General features: G+C 38.7%; 2 long non-coding RNA genes across 2 annotated transcripts; both read left to right on the top strand.

Annotated features, from left to right (window-relative positions):
* Positions 1–1933: 1933 nt before the first annotated feature.
* On the top strand, positions 1934–9581 carry LOC121232614. The gene is made up of 2 exons (XR_005931437.1): positions 1934–1967; positions 5651–9581. It is a non-coding gene; the product is annotated as an uncharacterized LOC121232614 (long non-coding RNA).
* Positions 9582–14552: 4971 nt separating this feature from the next.
* Positions 14553–18127, top strand: LOC121232613. The gene is made up of 2 exons (XR_005931436.1): positions 14553–16004; positions 16987–18127. It is a non-coding gene; the product is annotated as an uncharacterized LOC121232613 (long non-coding RNA).
* Positions 18128–18493: the final 366 nt, after the last annotated feature.

Below are 18493 nucleotides of genomic sequence, written 5' to 3'. Positions count from 1 at the left end.
TAGCTTTGTTAGTGTTTGCTTTTACAACAGTAAGTTTCCACCAAAGAAACTAAACAAAGTTTAGAAGTTGATGTACATTTAAAAGACTGTTAGCCATATTTTATGTACTGTAATATGACCTCAATGTGTAAAATAAGTAAACCTTAGTGTCACCTTATTTTTCTCCTGCCTGCAAATCATAGGACTTGCACACATACAAATAATTTTTTTTTTTTGCGTCATTTTGCATATACTGATTTGTTGAGGCTAGAAGAGAATTTCTATGAGTTTTGATCATTTCAATAATCCTAGATACTTAAGGAGAGTTGTGCCAGAATGCAGTTTCAGACCAATAATCAATGTACAAGCATAGATTTACAGAGAAAGCAAGGTAGATGCATCAAGTCAAATGATCTGAAAGAATGTTGGGTTTTTTCCCCCACTGTTGCAATGGCTGATTCAAGTTGCAAAGCAAATGGAACAAGAACTCCAACACAATTTGAACAGTTAGTACAGGCAAAATACAGCCAGTCATTTTGGTATTGCAATTGCCAGTCAATATCCTGACCTACAATAACAGCTAAAATTTAAGCCATTCATAGGATTGCTTTTCACAATATAAATATTTTAAAAGATAAACAGGTAAACTCAATAGGGTTAAAGAAAAAAAAAAAAGACACAAACAGCACTGCCATGTAGAAGAATAACACTTCCAAATATTTTGGAAGATTTATATTTAAAGGAATGAACAAACCCAAACCAGACCAAAAATCCAAAATCGTCATTTCTACATAATTCACTGCTGCAAACATCAGTTGGTTGAAGAAAAGCTACTCCAAAGTCCCGAGGGCATGAACTTCCAGATGGGATCAATACTGATGAAGAACAAATTATCTACCCTTACAACATCAGGTAGTACTCAATTAAAAGTCAGCTTCTGTGCATGTTGACTGCCTGAGAAAGCAGAGCTTGAGTTTTGATTAAAGTGGTGTAGCTTAGCACTGATTTTGCTAATTCTAAATATTTTCTCTGAGCCTCATAGCAAATTTAGCTCGCCTATGAGCTAAGTTCTTTTTCATGTAATTTTGTGTATAACACTGACAAAAAGTTAACAAAACTGGAGAGGATTTATATGTAATTAGTTAAGCAAGTCAACAATCTCTTCCCCTCTTGTCCTTTTACCCTCCATTATCAGATACTGTTCTGCTAGGTTGTTACTGCTAAAGAATTTGGATAAAAAGTTTTCTAGGAAGTAAAAGAAGTGAAACTAATTTAATTGTACATACTTGTCAAAACAATCAGTATATAGAATGCACAGGTTTTTCTTATGCTTCTCCTTAATTAAATAATACTGATATGAAGATCAGTATTTAGTCCAAGTATTGAATCTCTAATTATGTAATAATACAACTTCTTCAAGTTTAGAAAATTATTGTCCCAAATAACTCGCTAGATTATAGGGGGAAAGTACCAAATGGTAAAGAGCTTTTTAATCAAAGAGAGAAAAGTATAGTAAAAACCTATGTTCAGAGGGCTGTGACGGTCTGACAAATTACGTCAATGTCTCAAACATTTGTTAAGGAACTTTGGTGGAAAAGACAGACTTTGTAAAAACGCTGGAGTTGTGTGAACAGGACGATGTGGCCGGAGGGCCCCACAGAGGGTGGGACCGCGCTTCTCCAAAGCTGCAATTCCTTATCTTAAGCGACCATGAGAAGGAGCACAACGTATGTGCCTGGAGGAGGGGGCCCCATGGAGGATGAGACTGTGCTTCTATCTTAAGTGGTCATGCCAGCAGGGAAAGAGAGGCAACTCCCCAATGACACACACACAACCCCCATGCTCACCGACCGATTGAGAGAACCGTGGGAACATGAGCTGCGCATGTCGAGACCACCGACTGTAAAAGAAGGGAGAATGAGTTCTCAGTGCGCGCCCTCTGGAACTGGATCTCTGTGCTGGCTGGACCAACGCTGGACCCAGGACTGGTAAAACCCTTTTCTTCTCTCTTTCTTTCTCTCTCTCTCTCTCCCCCCTTCTCTCTTTTCCACAGTCCCTATGCCTCATCCTTTTAAACATAAGCCATTGACCAAGTCTGAGACTAGGAGTGGGTCTAGCCGCCCCTGGGCTCCTCTTTGAGGAGTCCAAAAAGCAAGGGCATCCGCTCTGGATCTTGTGACTCAGTGGGAGGGGTCTCCTGACAGTTTCATGTTCCTTTTTCTGCTTCTTTTTCCTACACCTCCCTTCTCTTTTCAAACAGCTGCTTAATGACATGATGCAAGGTTCATATTGATAAGCTCACTTGTACTTGGGCAAGTTTATCTAGGTTGAATAAATGTTGATTGTTGTTTGAACTCCCCGGTGTCGTTTCACCTTAATTCTGACAAAGGAAATCCACGAACCTGAGTTGCTCCAACCTTGGGATGCTACAAGGGCAAAGCTGGGAAAATGAAGATTAATGTCTTACTTTTCTATTTCAATAGTTAGATAAGCAAGTGGAGCAAACTGACTAAAGAAATAAGAGATTCTACATCTTTTGATTACTTCCAGACAAACTGGGCTGACTTTCCAGAAAATACATTTAAGACAAGCCTAGATCATTACAAATCACGTGTCACCCGCATTGTATAACATGTCTAGCTGGTGAGCTAATAATCCCATTGGGTTTAAGAAACAATGCATCAGTTAAAACAAAAAACACACCACAAAACAGTCGCACAACTGGCTATTATGTCATTTGATTTCTAGCGCCTTTGGTCAAACTTTGCTCCTTTAAAATTGACCTGCATTTTAACCAAGAATAAAATACACATACCGTCAGTGCCACGAGTGTAAATCGATATTCTGTTTTACAGATCCAAAGTACAAATGTTCTGTTGCCTCTCCTGCTAACAGCAGCTAATCTTCAAGGGAGATTTTCTCTCTCTAACTAGCCAAGAGACCATGTGACATGAGCTTTGAGGTTCACACTTCAAGCCTCAAAGCTGAAAACAAGATAGATACACATCCCACATTTCAGTGTGAAGTGCACATTCACATTGCCGAGAGATGTCCTTGAAGCACTGGTAATAGTGGCAAATACACAAATATGGTATTTGCATGCATACATGTATTTGGTAGCCACAAAACTCAATTTGCATATCCCTACTAAAGTACCAACAGCACCCTCGTTAGCACCCAGCAGAGTAATTATAGCTGTCCTGGCTGAGGTTCTGAATGCAAAACACTCATGGTAGAATACAGAGTCCCCTTAACGTGCTTTTAATGGTTGGCACTCTGGGTGGTTTTTGATCAGGAAGGAAAAAGATAGTGTCATTGACTTTTGTTTTTAAATATGTTCTCACTTAGGTTGGATCCAGTAGAGCTTTGATAAAACAAAGACTGGGACAGCATGTTAGTTGATTTGGTAAATATTGAGATAAAAAAAAATATCAGCCAAATGCTTCATGAGTCAAGGTAATGAAGGATAGGCAAGAGCTACATTTTGAAGGAATAATATTACCGTGTAATAATTCTGTCTAAGTTAACTCAGTTAACTTTAGTATAGGAGAAATTAATTTCAACTTCTACATGGTCCTCTCCAAGCAATTGCTAAAGGAACCACTTGAGCCTCAAGCTTTTGTTGAGCTCAGAGTTTAGGGTTTCCAAACCCACTCTATAGTAACTTCACCACTTTTTGATTGTACTGTGCAGACAGCTTCAGTTTTATTCTCTAAGCTACTTTCAACAGTGAGCGCACATAAAAATGTCTGCAATAATGAAAACTAAGTACTGCCATAATACTCTTCCTCTTATGTACTACTACAGAAATACTAATCACAAAATACTTCAGAGCTAACAATGCAATAATTAACAGCTTGCAGAGATAAGCCTAGATAACACTGCTATATTGTTTCTGCTTGGGTGAGCACTAGCCCTGTTCAATATAAACAACTATACCAACATGTGCAGTTATCAAAGAGTCTGACATTATAGGTGCCAAATCCATTTGAAAGTATGGTGCAGTTTGCTTGTGTGAAGAAGAGCAAGGCCTGGGTTTCAAGGCTGCCAGGAAGTGGGTTACCTTGAATGCTGGTTTCCGAACACTTGGCTGTTAAAAAAGCTGTGATAGGGGGCTTTGCTATGTTGATTTGGGAGTTAATAACTTCAACTTAAATTATCCCCAAATAAATTCTCTGTGTGACAGAGGGGGAAGGGATTTAAAAAAAAAAAAAAAAAAAGAAAAGGAAAAAAAAAAAGAGGACAGAGAGCCCACAAATACACCTTCCCTTTCAGAAACTACTTTGTGAAAATAAATACATGAACCTAAGCAATGACGCTGTCAGTCACAGGGTATCGAAACAAAACCACTGCTCCACACCAGTATGGAACTGGTAGGGAAAAAACCCACATAATAGATAAATAATGACTTAAGTCAGCTCTCAGACACACATTATCTTATATAAAGCCATCTTCATTCTCAGTTCCCATTTTCTTCCTGGGTCTTTTACAGTTCTCCTGGTGATCCCACCCCATCCACCCACAGGTGCTGGAAACCAATGGGATGAAAAGGGTGAATTCTCCAAAAGTTTTGAGCTTTTAAGCTGCCTTCAGGTCTCTTCACCCCACACACCCCCTTCACAGCAGCCACTCAGACACTACTGCCTGGTGCTCTCCGGTCAGGCCAGTTTGAGGCTGAGCTTTTCCTGGCTGCTGCTGTTCTCTCTTTTGAGGCTGGAGCTGCCCATTTACTGCCATCTTGGCAGGTAGGGACCTCCTTACCCTAAAGCCTATCCGTGTGCTGGGCAGATGCACAGAGGTGGGCTTCCCTGCCTCCACAGAGTGGGGTCAGAGACTGACCCCCTTCCCAGGGAAGCCAACTCTTAGTTTAAGGTATTGCAACAATTCCTCCTGATACTAAACATCTGCCATCCTCTTTCCCAAGCATGCACCCTCCTCACTGTATATGCCTTGCTTAGCATGACCATTAAGGAAAAAAAAAAAAACTTACTTCTTTCATCCACAAGTTGGTAATACGTGGGGTAATATGCTTGTAGACAATTGGAATATTAATGGATTTATTACATGAAACAGAAGTAGCATATCAAGTCTGGAACTACAAATGATCCCCCAGGATTGCAGCTGGTTGACAGAATTGCTAAATTAATCCAAACCTAAATATTAATACTTCACTGTCCTTCTTTTAGTATTGCTTCCTTCTTAATTACAAACTCCCATGGTGTTATTTGATCGTAACATCCACCAGATTGCAAAACACACTTTCACACTACAGCAAAACATTTAAGTATGTAAATTATATCATCTCCCCTAGAGAGTGACACAGCAGTGTCGTGTCAAAAGAGGTAATGATAGATTTATTTTTCCCAGAACACTTGACACTTCTTGTAAAGCATTACAAGGAAAATAACTGCCAGTAATGGTTCTCCTAGTATAAACAACCAAAAAGACATGGTTATGATAGAAAAACTTCACATTTAAAAATGGCAGATCTGTCCTGATTAAGTCCATTATTTGATGGATTCTCTAATAATGCCATCAGAAAACAGAGGAAAATTGTGATTCTCCAACATTTTACCCTTCAAATTCATCTCCCTACTCCCTTGACAAGGTACAGGAAGGATGTGATTTTAGGAAAAATAATCAGACAGCTTTTTTTTTTGTTTTGTTATAGACAGAACTGAAGCATGATTTCAACCGCTGTGATGCCATTGCTGAATGAAGCAGTCCAAAAATCCCATCTTCTCATCCTTCCTCCAGAATAATGCCTGACCTACTGTTTGGCCAAGCTGTGGTATAGTCTTGTCTGTAAATCAGCTTTGCTGACCCACATTGTATCTGAGCACTGAAACCACTAATCTAAATCTTACCTTTAAGCTTTCTGTTGTTTTACTTAAGGCAGCAGCCAGGCTTACTTTAATGAACTGCTTTGATCCCACTCTGGATCTAAAGCAAGTAAGGAATGATACAGTAGTCTCTTGTGCATAATTCTGACATAATAATCTTTCACACAGCCGTCATGTGGACACCAGAATTATTACAACCCTGTTGGGATAGAGGCAAGAAATACAGAAATGGAGAGAGAGATTCAGACCTTATTGCTAAAAATTCATAGTTATCCAATGAAGCTTTCCTTAAGGCCTCAAATACCCACTTCTCTGAAACTCTGTTCCCAGCATCACTCATACACATTATGTGCAAGGCTGGGTGCTGATAAGTATTTGTTTTCTTACGCTCCTTTCAATTCATGCTACAAACATTTGAATTTAGCAGTAGTAATACTTGCTGCAGTTCTGGCAATTGCAAAGTTACTGCTATTGAATTCCATCTTGGTTTATAATCTTTAGTTGTTATAACTTATGTTACATGATTTAAGAGTAGCTTTGACAATTTTTAATATTTCAGTTCCCCACCTCTAGCGGGACTGCCTTCATTAAAAGCCCTTCAGTGAATCTCTCAAGTCCATATATAAATTAAATGGCCAACAGTCTCAGCTGGGAAGGTGTCAGTTCCTGTTCCAGAAACTCAGATATTACATATCATATTTTGTCACTTGCTATTGCTTGTCAGCAGGAAGCAGTAAATCAGGAATCTTACCATCTGGGGACAAAATCAGCACAAGTATCATAGCTGCAGAGCTAAAACAGCAATAGCAATGTGAGGATTAATACCCATTTAACAAAACAATGACTAATTATGGTGAAATGCAATCTTATCATCCATTGCTACACATTAAGAAAGCACTTCACCAAATTTGCTGGCAGCCTGGAGTGGCTTGTTACCTATTGATGGCAAATGTTCAGGACACTCCTCAGTTGAAATGAATCCTCTGTCTTTTCAGACTAATCCTTCGTGACAAGCAAGGCAATCAGTAAACAATTGAATATCCTTAAAGACAAACACTAGTAATAAAAATAAGTGAACTAGAAACCCCTACGTGATGGTTGAAAGCACTTTGGGATTTTGAGAGCTGGCTGATCTGCTGTACGCATAGATTCTGCAAGTCTTTATTGTATGCACAGCTCCTCCCAAATTTGCCCTGTAGCAAAATCATATGATCTGTGCCACAACCAGAATAGAATCTACAGTAACTAAAAATAAACTGTTTCTCTGCAAATTCATGGCTCAGTTTCGTCCAGCTCATAAATAACTTTTCAGCGTTGGTCAGCAAACACAGATCCTTATGGTTATCACAACGTGCATGACCTCATTAAGTGTCATATGGGTGGGCAACGTTAGTCTTCAAGTCTTCAAATACTTGCAACACGTGGCTTTGGTCCCAGATGTTTGTTTAGTAAGTCAGGAGTTCTCTCACCAGCTTATATTACACACATTTGTATATCTCAACAATAGAACCATCTGACCCAGCTGCTTTGCTACTTGCTTGATAGCTTTCAGTACTTCAGAGGAACCTGGCAATACTGGGTGACAAATTTATTACCAGAAGCTGCTTACACTTCTGTAGCACTAATTCTGTTATACATGAATGGTGGGAAAGCTTATTAATCACCACCTTTCCAGTATCTCTGCATGACCAATAATAACATCTACCCTAAAGCTAGAAATGGCTCTGCCTACCTGCAGGTCAGACAAAGCTAACAGCACAATGAACGTTAAAGTTTCTTTAATCAGCATGTGATTGACACTACTTTATTTGTCCAGCAGTTCTTATTCATTAAATCAAATTTAAATTACAGTCTTCTTTTTTTTTAAACATAAAACTGCTTCTGACTGAGTTCAAATTAGATTTTAAGTTACATGAACTTATTTGAGGCTTTTTCCTATTAGAATAATATTTTCAGGCTAACAGCAAAAACTTAAGCTTTGTAATCATCTATGTTTTACTTTTTACATACTTGTTTTTGGAAACATTTACCATAAGCTTGCCTTATTTTAAATTTTAGAAGAAACAGACAGTGGGCTATCTCTACAGGACTTTTACAAGACAAGATCTGTTCATCTCTCTGATCTCTGCATGAAAAGGGAAATGATCTCATTCAGCAAGCATAGTATTTTGACAAATGTTGGGGATTTTAGAGCCTTCCCTGTAAAATGAGTTGTTATTGCTTTTAGAAAGGACTTTTTAGTTACTAAAGAATGTCTTAAGAGTTGTTGCTTGCTTTCTACCAGGAAATAATCAAACTAGTATGGGTCAATAAAGAGTATAGGTATCTTAATTTCAAATAAAAAAAATATTTGTACAAGTTGCTTATGTCTCTAATAAAAATAACATAGTTTTAGAAATTTCCTTGCTTCAAGAATGAAAGCAAAAATATTATTCTTATTATTGGCATGTAGCAATTGTGCTGCTTTGACAGATGTTTCTCAGAATTATTTCTGATTTGTTCCCAGATGAACATAGTTCTAGGTCATAGATTTAAACTCAGTTAAGAAAAAAAACTGCAAAGAATTTTATGTTTGATAGTTTGTACAAGTGGTAATAAGTGGTTCATATCCTAGCAAAAGAAATTCAGCTTCCTCAAAAGGAAACCAAGCAAACTCAAGTAACTTTAATTACAAAATCAGCGTCCAAGAAGAAGGATTGTTAGCATTAGGCTACAGATATGTACTATTTTACATTACTATTTTATTTATCGCACAACTAAGCAATTTTATCACACACACAATATACCACGATCTTTAAATATTTGTCTCAAGGATTCAGACATAATGTGACTTGTCCACAAGATGGCATACACTGTGTCCAAAAGGAACTGACACAGCAGAATGCATTGCAACATCTATGGGACAAAAAGGCTTCTACATAATTATTCTTCATTTTGTTATCTTTCTAGACAAGCACAGAAGAAAATCTGTCTGTAATGGTTTTCATGATTTGGTTATATAATCTAAAAATCTGCTTGCTTCAGAGGTAAGCAGAAACTTCACTTCACATGGAAAACAGAAAGTGTCTGTCATCCAGGGGAACCACTTTTTCTCTGTGACTTCAGGTGGCTGTAACCAAGTCAAGTCATACACAAGAAGCAAAGGCATTGTAGTGAGAAGGATGATAACCTTGCCAAACATCTGTTTTTACCAGTGTCTATCTCACTGCCTAGGAGAAGCAGGCAAGAGTGGAAAGAGAAAAGAGCTTAGGGTCCTGCTGAAAGTACTGACCAAATCCCCCAAAACTCAAAATGAAGACAACAATGCTTCATAGGAAGATGAAACTAAGAACAGTCTAGAGAATTTATCCTTACATACCTGATAACCAAAAAGGCATCAAATTCTCAGGGCTCTCAGGAGGTCTGTTCAGATTAAAAAAGAAAACAAAATACAACCCCCCCACCCCGCATCCTGCCACAGATGCTGCCAGAAATAGAAACATTAAAGGAATACAACCGACCCATCTGTCCCCTTTGGATCTCGTAGTTATATTGGACTATACTTTTTGAAATAAAGTTCGCGCAGAGAGGTAACATTCTTCTATTAGACTCACCTATGAAGCTCATCTTCAGATGAGGTCCTATGTGCCTTAAAGGTCCTATGTGACATAAACTTTGTTTATGGCAGCTTAATAAAAGGACTTACCACTCTGCAAACTTGACCTTGTTTTCATCTGTCATAACTTTAGCATTACTATAGAGACAGCACTGCACTTTTTTTTTTTAATTATTTTTTAAATGAAACCACTACAGTTTAGAACAGTTTCCAAGCCACAACTGAGGCTGAAACGATCACAGCCATATGACAGTGTCCTTTTGACACCTGACTGAAGAGTCAAAAGGACATGGAGCTATCCAGGCTCTAGTACAAAGCAGCATTTCCCAGCTAAACTCAGAAACACTAGCACCAAGTGGCTGAAGCACAGATGTTCCAACAGATACACTTAGCAAGCTGCCAAAGGCTTGCAGGTTTGCTGTTACTACAACATAAGTATTTTCCACTTTTTCCCTTACTGTGATCAAATAATAATCAACCCCCCTTATCATCTACCTTCCAGCCTTCCTCCAGTTTATTGATATTTATACATATCTTTAACAAAATTGAAAGCAACCAAAGAGCCAGGATTCTGAGATAGTAATGCAATTCTTCCATTTCTGCAAAGCAGCTAGAAGTCCTTTTGCTGTCATACAAGTAATGAACATATCCCATTCAATTACACATGTATTTGCCGAGTACTTTTAAACTAAAGGCAATTGTACAAAAGTAAAGCCTGAAAACAGAACCATAGGGCTATTCCGAAAAAAGAATTCAGAATAGGATACTTGTTCTATTCCAAATGACCTGACATTATTTAAGTACGCTTATGAATAAACTCTCTATTTGGCATTTTCCTCACCAGTTTTCACTTCAGCACGCTCAAATAGCTTAAGGCCCGTAAACCCCTACGACAGATGAAATGCTAATCCAAAGAGTGGGATTAATTTTCTGATGATAAAGTCCTGACGTCCAAGTTCATCCAAACCCTAATTTTATTGAAGATATTTCTGAAGGTAGAAAAAATGAACCTGCTAGTCACACATTCAATATGAAATATTCTGATTGTATATTATGTGAAAATAACACGGACCCATCCTTTACTCTGCCTCCCACAACTGATTCCACCACCCACAACTAATGCAGCTATCCAAGTCCTTCAGTGAAGTGCTGTAGAGTCATGCTTTTTCAGCAAAAAGGCCAGATGTGGCTTCCAACCCTGATGATTCCAATTCAGCAAAAATCCTACAATGTCAATTTTTTTCCCCTCCAGATTGACATTGTTGTCATTGCAAATTGGCATTAGCCTAAAGCAAGACCACTGAACAAGTTTTCCTACCCAGCTGCTTTCAAGCAGCATGAAGAAAACTGGCCTAATTAATTATCACTGGTGGCTCTTCAGAAAATTGAAACGTATTTGGTTTCTGCCCAATAGGCAAATTTTCAAGGAAGTAAGAAATTCCTGCTAGAATGGGAAATTCTATTAGAAGTCTCAGAGGCCAACCAGGGATTTGACGTGTCACTCATGAGATATTTTCAGCTATGTATATGTGAAGTGGCTAAAACCCACAGAATTATAAATGCAGTTACAACAGGTGTGATAAGTACAACATCACTCCCACAAGACAAGGTCCCTTTCTAATGCTGACATAACATTTCTGTTCACTCTTCATCATTTCATAGAAAAAGAGCAAAGAATCACCAACGTGTTGATGGACATACAGATGGGAGGGCAAGGGTTATTATGTGTCAATACTGCTTCCTCCACTGGCTGTTGCTGAAGTTTTGAGAAGAACTCCACTGGGCGATAAGACTGTTCAGAGTGAAAGGAGAAGGTTTCCAGTAACACCGACAAGGGCATCTCTCAACTCAGCACGGTGACACTCAGAAGTTACAACGGAAAAACATAGAGTCAGTGCTCTGAGCTGTGAACTAGCCAATAGCAAGTGTGAAGCGGAAATGACACTTAGAAGAAATTTTAAGGTTAACAGCTCTACAGAACTTGTGAAAGTGCCCAACAGTGCTATAAGAGAAACAGATATGCACTAAAGGCACTTTTTTTGACATTTAAACTAAAGAGACTGTGGAAACTTAGGGCTAAATTTCATTTTGCACAAGGTTAGGGCTCTTTGTGAGAGTGAAGCAATAGTTATTGCTTACAACTACCACCCGCTCCTCCAACTCCTACGTTGCACCCCTATGCTTTATTCTAGCTAGTAAGTTCTCTTAAGCATACATCAGGTCTGCTTACAGGCTTGGGGAAAACAGGAACAACTGAAAACCCCCAACCACAAGTACCTGAAAAAAAGAATGCTATGTGAGGGGACAGCTGGTAGGTAGAATAAAACAATGGTAGTCAGAATCTCCAAGTTTAGCTTCCTACTTCCTTTACTGAATTGCTCTATAACAGAGCAAGTAATTCCACTGCACAGTACTACTACTGGCAAAACGAGATTAATTGCCCTTACACAGAGAGCCCACAAAGCTGACCTCCAGCAAATTACATGGGAAAGCCATGTCCACAGTTGCAAGACAAGATGAATCAATAAGAACATGGAATTTCTTCTGTTGCAGATGATTATTACGGTACTGTGTTGTGAGCAAATGTAATGGACAGTCCATTATTTATTACTGTGTCTCGTGACAAATGAGGGGGGAAAAGATCAATTTAAAAATCACCCAGGTGCAGAGGTTGAAGTTACACCAATTGTTCCTTTAAAATAATAAAAAAAACCCAAACCCAACCTACCCTGCCCCCAAGCCTCCTAACAACCTTACATCGCACACATGCATATATATAAAATATAATCTGCATGAATTATTCCAGATCTAAAGTGGGAGCTATGTGTCTGTGTAATGCCTCCTCTCCATTTCAAATGGAGATTTATACAGTGTGCAATGGAAAAGCCCCATCAGAAAAATCTTTTACTCAGGCATGCAAAATTCTCTCTGTTATTCCATCTTATTTGAAATTATACTGCGCCATGAGGTTACTGGTGACTGTTGGCAACAATATCAGCATGCTACCTATCCTGAGAGCTTGAAAAATGAGATGAAAAGTCACTCTAGCAAACCAGACATTTTATTTTCTCTTCCATAAATCAGTATGCACAGACCTATAACTGTATATGATACTATTAACACACTCTCTATTCATTTATTTCTGAGTACTTCGTTCCAGAACACCCAAACAGTTCAATGTTCAGCCATTCTTGATTAGTTCAGACACTGGGTTTGGATACCCAGAGGAAAGGCAGAAACGTCAGTTACAAGAACAGACTGGAGGAGCAATGTTAAATCAGTGTGAAATCAACATCTAATTCTCCCATGTAAAGGGACAATGGCAATGCTACACATTTTTTAATTAAATGTCAGCCTGTCGATATCTTTCAGATTAGTTATGAATATGAAAATTCTTAAGAAAATGGAGTTAAAATGGACAAATTGGTGAAACTCCTGCAGACACATTTCATTTCTAGTCTCAGTGTCCTACCACGACCATTCTAAGAAAGTACAGCATATCTTTATATTATAGTAATGAATCAACTTACAGATTCTGCATGCAAGGCATAGAGCAAAATAATGTATTTAATCCAGTTCTCTCAAGCCTATTCCCACAGAACGCCTTTTGTGGTACTATATAATAAATTGTGGGTTTACATCAGAGTATTACAGATTCAATTGTTAGTTGCTCTTGGGAGTAATGGAATGGGTCCCATTTAATGTGAATTAATTAGTTATGGCGGAGAAAACTGAAAAGAAAAAAAAAGTGAAGTCTCCTTTAAACTAAATTGGTGGGAATTGTGTTTTCTTACCACTATGCCTTATGCCTTCCCTGAAGAAAGGGCTCTGTACAGCCCTGAGATTGGGCTCAGAAATTTGTTCCTACCCATAGCAGCTTCTGCCAGGTCCTGTTGTTGCTACAGCATGGAAAGATTCAGGCTTTTGGTTTTTTTTCCAATTTGATATCCTGAATGCAAGAACTCAGTATATTTGGAATTATGATTTCAGCAATTGCACAAGATATATTCTTTGGGGATTATCATCAAGAATCTCCAAACACTTTGTACACATACAGCTCAATTACAGACATCTCTGAAAGCGGTAAAGTTACAGAGGTTTCAGACTTAACTCTCTAGAAATGCTGAAAGACACAGGCTGATTACAGTGTACCAGGAACCAACGTGCAACTGCAGCTGGTAGTGCAACACCCCTCTGATGGTCAGCTATTACATTATGGGTCAAGAATAGAGGACAAAAAGAAAATTCAAGGTAGATATTATGAAATTATTACTTTCCTCTCCATACCAGAATTCAATTTTAGTAGTCCTAAGAGCATATTGAAACTTTCTGCAAAGGAAGAAAGCAGCTTTCAATGCTGCAAGTCACAGTTTAAAAATCATGGGGAAAAAAGTATACATTTTCACTGATGTAATAACAGACATGAATTTACTCCAAAGACTTTTACTGATTTCCCAAATTCAGACTAATGAGATTGTGGCAGATTTTGAGATGCCCACCAAGCTGAGTTCCACCATATTCAGAGTTTTACAGGATTAGTCTGTCAGAAGGGAGTGATGTTGTAGACCAGGAGACAGCTGGCATGGATCAGGAAGAATCTATTCACCTGGTATCATTTACTCCCCCCCCATGCTATACATAGAAAATGGATGCAGATATGAAATATTACATAGGATCAAAGACTTGTCCTTTTTTTAAGAAGCACTGACCAGTTGTGTGTTAGAGTAGGAGCAGCTGAATTTATTTATTAATAAACACACTGCTGTGTTAACAGGCTGCTGCTGGACTATTCTAATTTGGTAGCAACAGCCCTACATTTAGGCTAGAATTTATAGTGCCCTAGTGCTAACATTTAAGCTGCAATATCATCCTTCTGGAAACGAGGCTGTGTGTTCAACCATACATTATTATTCTGGGAACTAGTGACCTGAAAAGAAAGAAAAAAAAACCTGCTTGTCTTTGCTTCAGTACAAACACAGTAGATGCTTTTAGCTGTGGTTATCTGAAGCACTTATGAAATCTCAGTGCAACTCAAAAAACTCTCTCTTTCTTCAGCAAGAGCTGCATTGAATTCTCAATTATACAGCAAAAACTGGATGCGTGATAACAACCTTGCCATGGCTGTAACTGACAACACTTTAGTTGCAATTCTGCTCTTTCAACAGATAAGTGAAAGCAAAACTTGGAAATAAAAATGATTCATTGAAAACTGCAGGATCTATCAGTTAAAGCTGCCCTATTTGGGTTTCCATGATAATGCAGGTAGGCTTCACAGGTGACAATTGGAAATTATCACACCATCTTTTTTCACTTGAATTAGATAAAATTAGCATCCAAGAAATACGATAGTGCAAAAAAATGCAGCTCCAGCACTTCATCAGGACACTCCATATCAGAATCCTACCAAAAGGATTCAAGCACTAGCTTTTAGGTCTACTTCAGGCATTTATTTGCAACACAGCATTAGATGTTCTCCTTTTAAGTGAAAGGCCAGAGTGCTGCTAGCAGCTAGACCCCCAGAAGTTTACTAAAACTCACAACAGAAGTATGAGATCAGGACTAAAAGAAGTGGTGAAAGATTCTTGAGAAAGCATACTACTTGGGGCGCAAGGGGAAATCTCTCTGCTTTTCTCATCCTTCAGAGGTGTATTTCTGTGAGCCCTAGCATACCTCCTGACCCTTATCATGCTGCTAAAGTTGGGAAGTGCACAAGTCTCCCCATGGCAAGATGTCCCTGGTGCCTCACTCAGGCTCATGCCCTGCATTAATACCTCTTGGGAGGACTCCACAAAGCTTCAGACTTTACAACAAGAATGTGGCAGCGCAATCCACAGCAGGAGCTTCCTGCGAGCTTAGAGGAATTGCCCAGAGGCAACTTGCACCCAGTTGAAGAAGCAGACAAGAGGTACTTAAACACCTGTGCTGTAGTAGCCTTTGACAAGCCTTAGACAGCAATAGAAATGGTAAAGGTACGCTTTTCTCCTGTGAAAATCCCGATTACTCAAGTAAGCAAGATATCTGTCGTCTCCTTTCTCACAATACACGTCTACCTTTTATACAAGGGAAATGGAGTGGTAATAAGTCACTTGCTTCTATCCCAGAGAAAGAGAGACTGTACAAAGGATGCTAAGACATTCTGGTTGAGGTTTACATTAAGTAAAATAGCACCCTGCTACTCTCCTGTCCCTCCATACTCCCTCTGAGTTCTTATGAAACAGGACTGCCTCCATCTATTAAGGAGAGGCCCAGAAATAGCTTTCTAGATGTTTGCTGTCTTTCCGGTCATTTCTTCTATGTTGTTATACAGACTATGCACCATTTGTTATCTTCTATGGCATGTGTCAGAGCATGTTTCTGCTGCAATATGCTGTCATTAAAGGTTTGGTCACTGTGGTGCCAGACCATGGAATAAGTAACAGAAGGAGCTGCATCTGCAAAAGAGCCAAGTGACCGCATCACTGCCAGAAAGCACAACAGTTGCAAAGTTGCCTGGCTGCTTGTTTCAGAACAAGAAGTGAACTCGCTCAATGCCAGAGGCTGGATTGCTTGCTCCCCTGTCCTCTCATTAGATTGCAACCTGCATGCCGGTAAGCAAGCATATCGTGACCCTAACTACCAGCTATACAGGATCTGTAAAGTTTTGCTACTCTGGCTGCAAGGTCACGCAGCACAGAGGAGCCAGTGTGCCTGATCCTTGTCCATGCAGCAATAAATATTTTTAACTCTGTGCACAATTGCAAACAAGACAGATGCACCTGCAGCCTGAGCTTTTTTACCTTCTTTCCTCAAAAGAAAAAAAAAAAAAAAAAGAACCCCCAACATCTTCAATCTGTTAAATTCAATGATTTTATTAGGTGATATAATTTAAACAGATTTCTTGTCTTTGTTGAAGAGAAGTCATTACTAATAATTAAGGACCAACAGCACATACACAGCTGTAGATTCTCTTGCCTATTTTATTTTGTATGAATTGCCAAATAATGGCAGTGCCGCATGCAGTACACATAGCTCCTTGACAGCTCATTGCCCTGTTTTAAACTCAGATCCACTTTCTAGCAAAGAGTTTTCTTAGAACTGATGTTTCTGCTTAGGTGGAAAATTAGATTCCTTTACCAGAGATCCAGGTTTATAAGGCTCAAAAAAAGTGCCAAGAAAAGGCAAAACTCCATTTTATAACATCAACTTGCAGTTATCTTTTAATTTAAAATGTAACTTCCCCCCAAAAAGACATGCAAGATGCTAACTACAGACAGCAAAGATTTATTAGGACAGAGAATATTTCACTGGATTCCTACAACTATTTCATCCCTGCACATATTACTTTTAAAATGGATTTCTACATCCTTTCCAAGTTGTATGGCATCTATTTTTTTCCCCAGTTGCAAGAGCTTTGTAGCTACCCACATCTACTAGCTTGCTACAAAACAGTATTCTCTTCCATATCACCTGTGCTTCCCTTTTAAAATTTTTTTTATTTTTAAATTTTTACAAGTAGATTCTTTCCACATGATACAAGCTATTCCCTATATGTGACCCCAGTTATCTTTTTCTTCCTTCCACCTCCATCAGGATGGCAGAACTACCATCACCCTCTTTCCCTTTTGCTCCTTTATTAACTAGACACAAGTGTCTGACAGCTACTACTGATTAGAGTATGGCAATTAAAAGTGAACTTAATTCCACTTCATCCTTTGCTTCTACCATACAGAAGATATTTTTCCTACTCCTGACAAGGCTTTTCATCAACTCCTGATCCTTCAGTCATCTTTCCTCCTCCACCTCATGCTCCCATGCCATCCCACCTCTGGAACTACAGCAGCTCTCCTCTGACCTCCGCAGCACACAACTCCTGCTGGCTGTGGGGTCTGCAGCAGGAGGGCTGTGGGAACCAGGGGTGGGACAGATTCTGGCCCTACAGCCTTGTCTTGCTTCACCTCACAGCACTACTCATATATTCCCATTATGCAGGGCCTGCATGAAACTCCACAAGGTACTGTTGTTTCTTCAAACCATTAAACATGTGTTCAGAGACTAATTCCTACTTTCAAGGATCCCTGCTGACAACAGGATTTTTGCAGGCTGTGAGTTAAAGAACCTATTTGCAGGAAATTACTGTGCAGCTCCTACACAGTAATTACACTGACAGCTCCTCAGTCATCTCTCTCAAACACATCCAAGTTCAATACCTGTTTTAAGACCATGAAAGAATATCTATAACAAAAAAAAAAAAAAGTAAACACATGAAAGCATTCTAGATCATGAGTAATACAGAATGTGATCCTCCTAGGCGATGAAAGTGGCTGAAACTCATCAGCCGCTTCTAAATAATTCAGAATGTTGTTTGACCACATCTAAGCTCAGTGTTAATTTGTACTCTTGCTTTCCTCTTGAGTAATGTGTAACTGAACGTTGATTAATTCAGTGATTAATCTCAAGTAGAAATAAAGTAAATAGTTTCAAGGTGGATGTAACAGTCACAAGTGGGTTTAAGCATGGTAGCATGCAGTCCTGTACCAAAGACATTCAATTTCAGTTTATTAAGCTTTTACTTAGATTCACCCTAAACTGTGTACAAAAGCCTTCCTCTTTCTTTCCCTTTAGAAATCCACAGGGTAGTCTGGACACTGCATCCATAGATACAGCAATTTGGGGAAGCTTTATTTTAAAGTGATATTACAAACATATGTTTTCATAAACCAAGCTTTTTTTTTTTAATTAAAAAAACCCACCAAACCAAAACAAAACAGTTCTGCCAGTATTTTGAACCTTAAAATTATGGATGTACCAAGCAACAATAGTAGATGAAAGAGAATTCACCAATTAAAATGAGCATGATAAAGTATGTTCATCAAAAAGGCAAGTTTTATCCAAGGAAATACAAGAAAGGGGTAAGAAACTTCAGAGTAAAAAATACTTAACTTTGCCTCTACAGAACACAAATTATTTTGCAATTTAGGAAAGAATTTGCTTATCATGCACAGATGGATGCTTACTAAAGCCATGCCACAGTGAACAAAGTGGATGAAGCCCATGTATCAAAAGTAATCGAAGTAGCATTTCATCACAGATCTTAACA

Source organism: Aquila chrysaetos, chromosome 25 (assembly GCF_900496995.4).
Source record: "Aquila chrysaetos chrysaetos chromosome 25, bAquChr1.4, whole genome shotgun sequence".
Taxonomy (NCBI): Eukaryota; Metazoa; Chordata; class Aves; order Accipitriformes; family Accipitridae; genus Aquila; species Aquila chrysaetos.
This window is presented reverse-complemented; position numbering and strand designations above follow the sequence as displayed.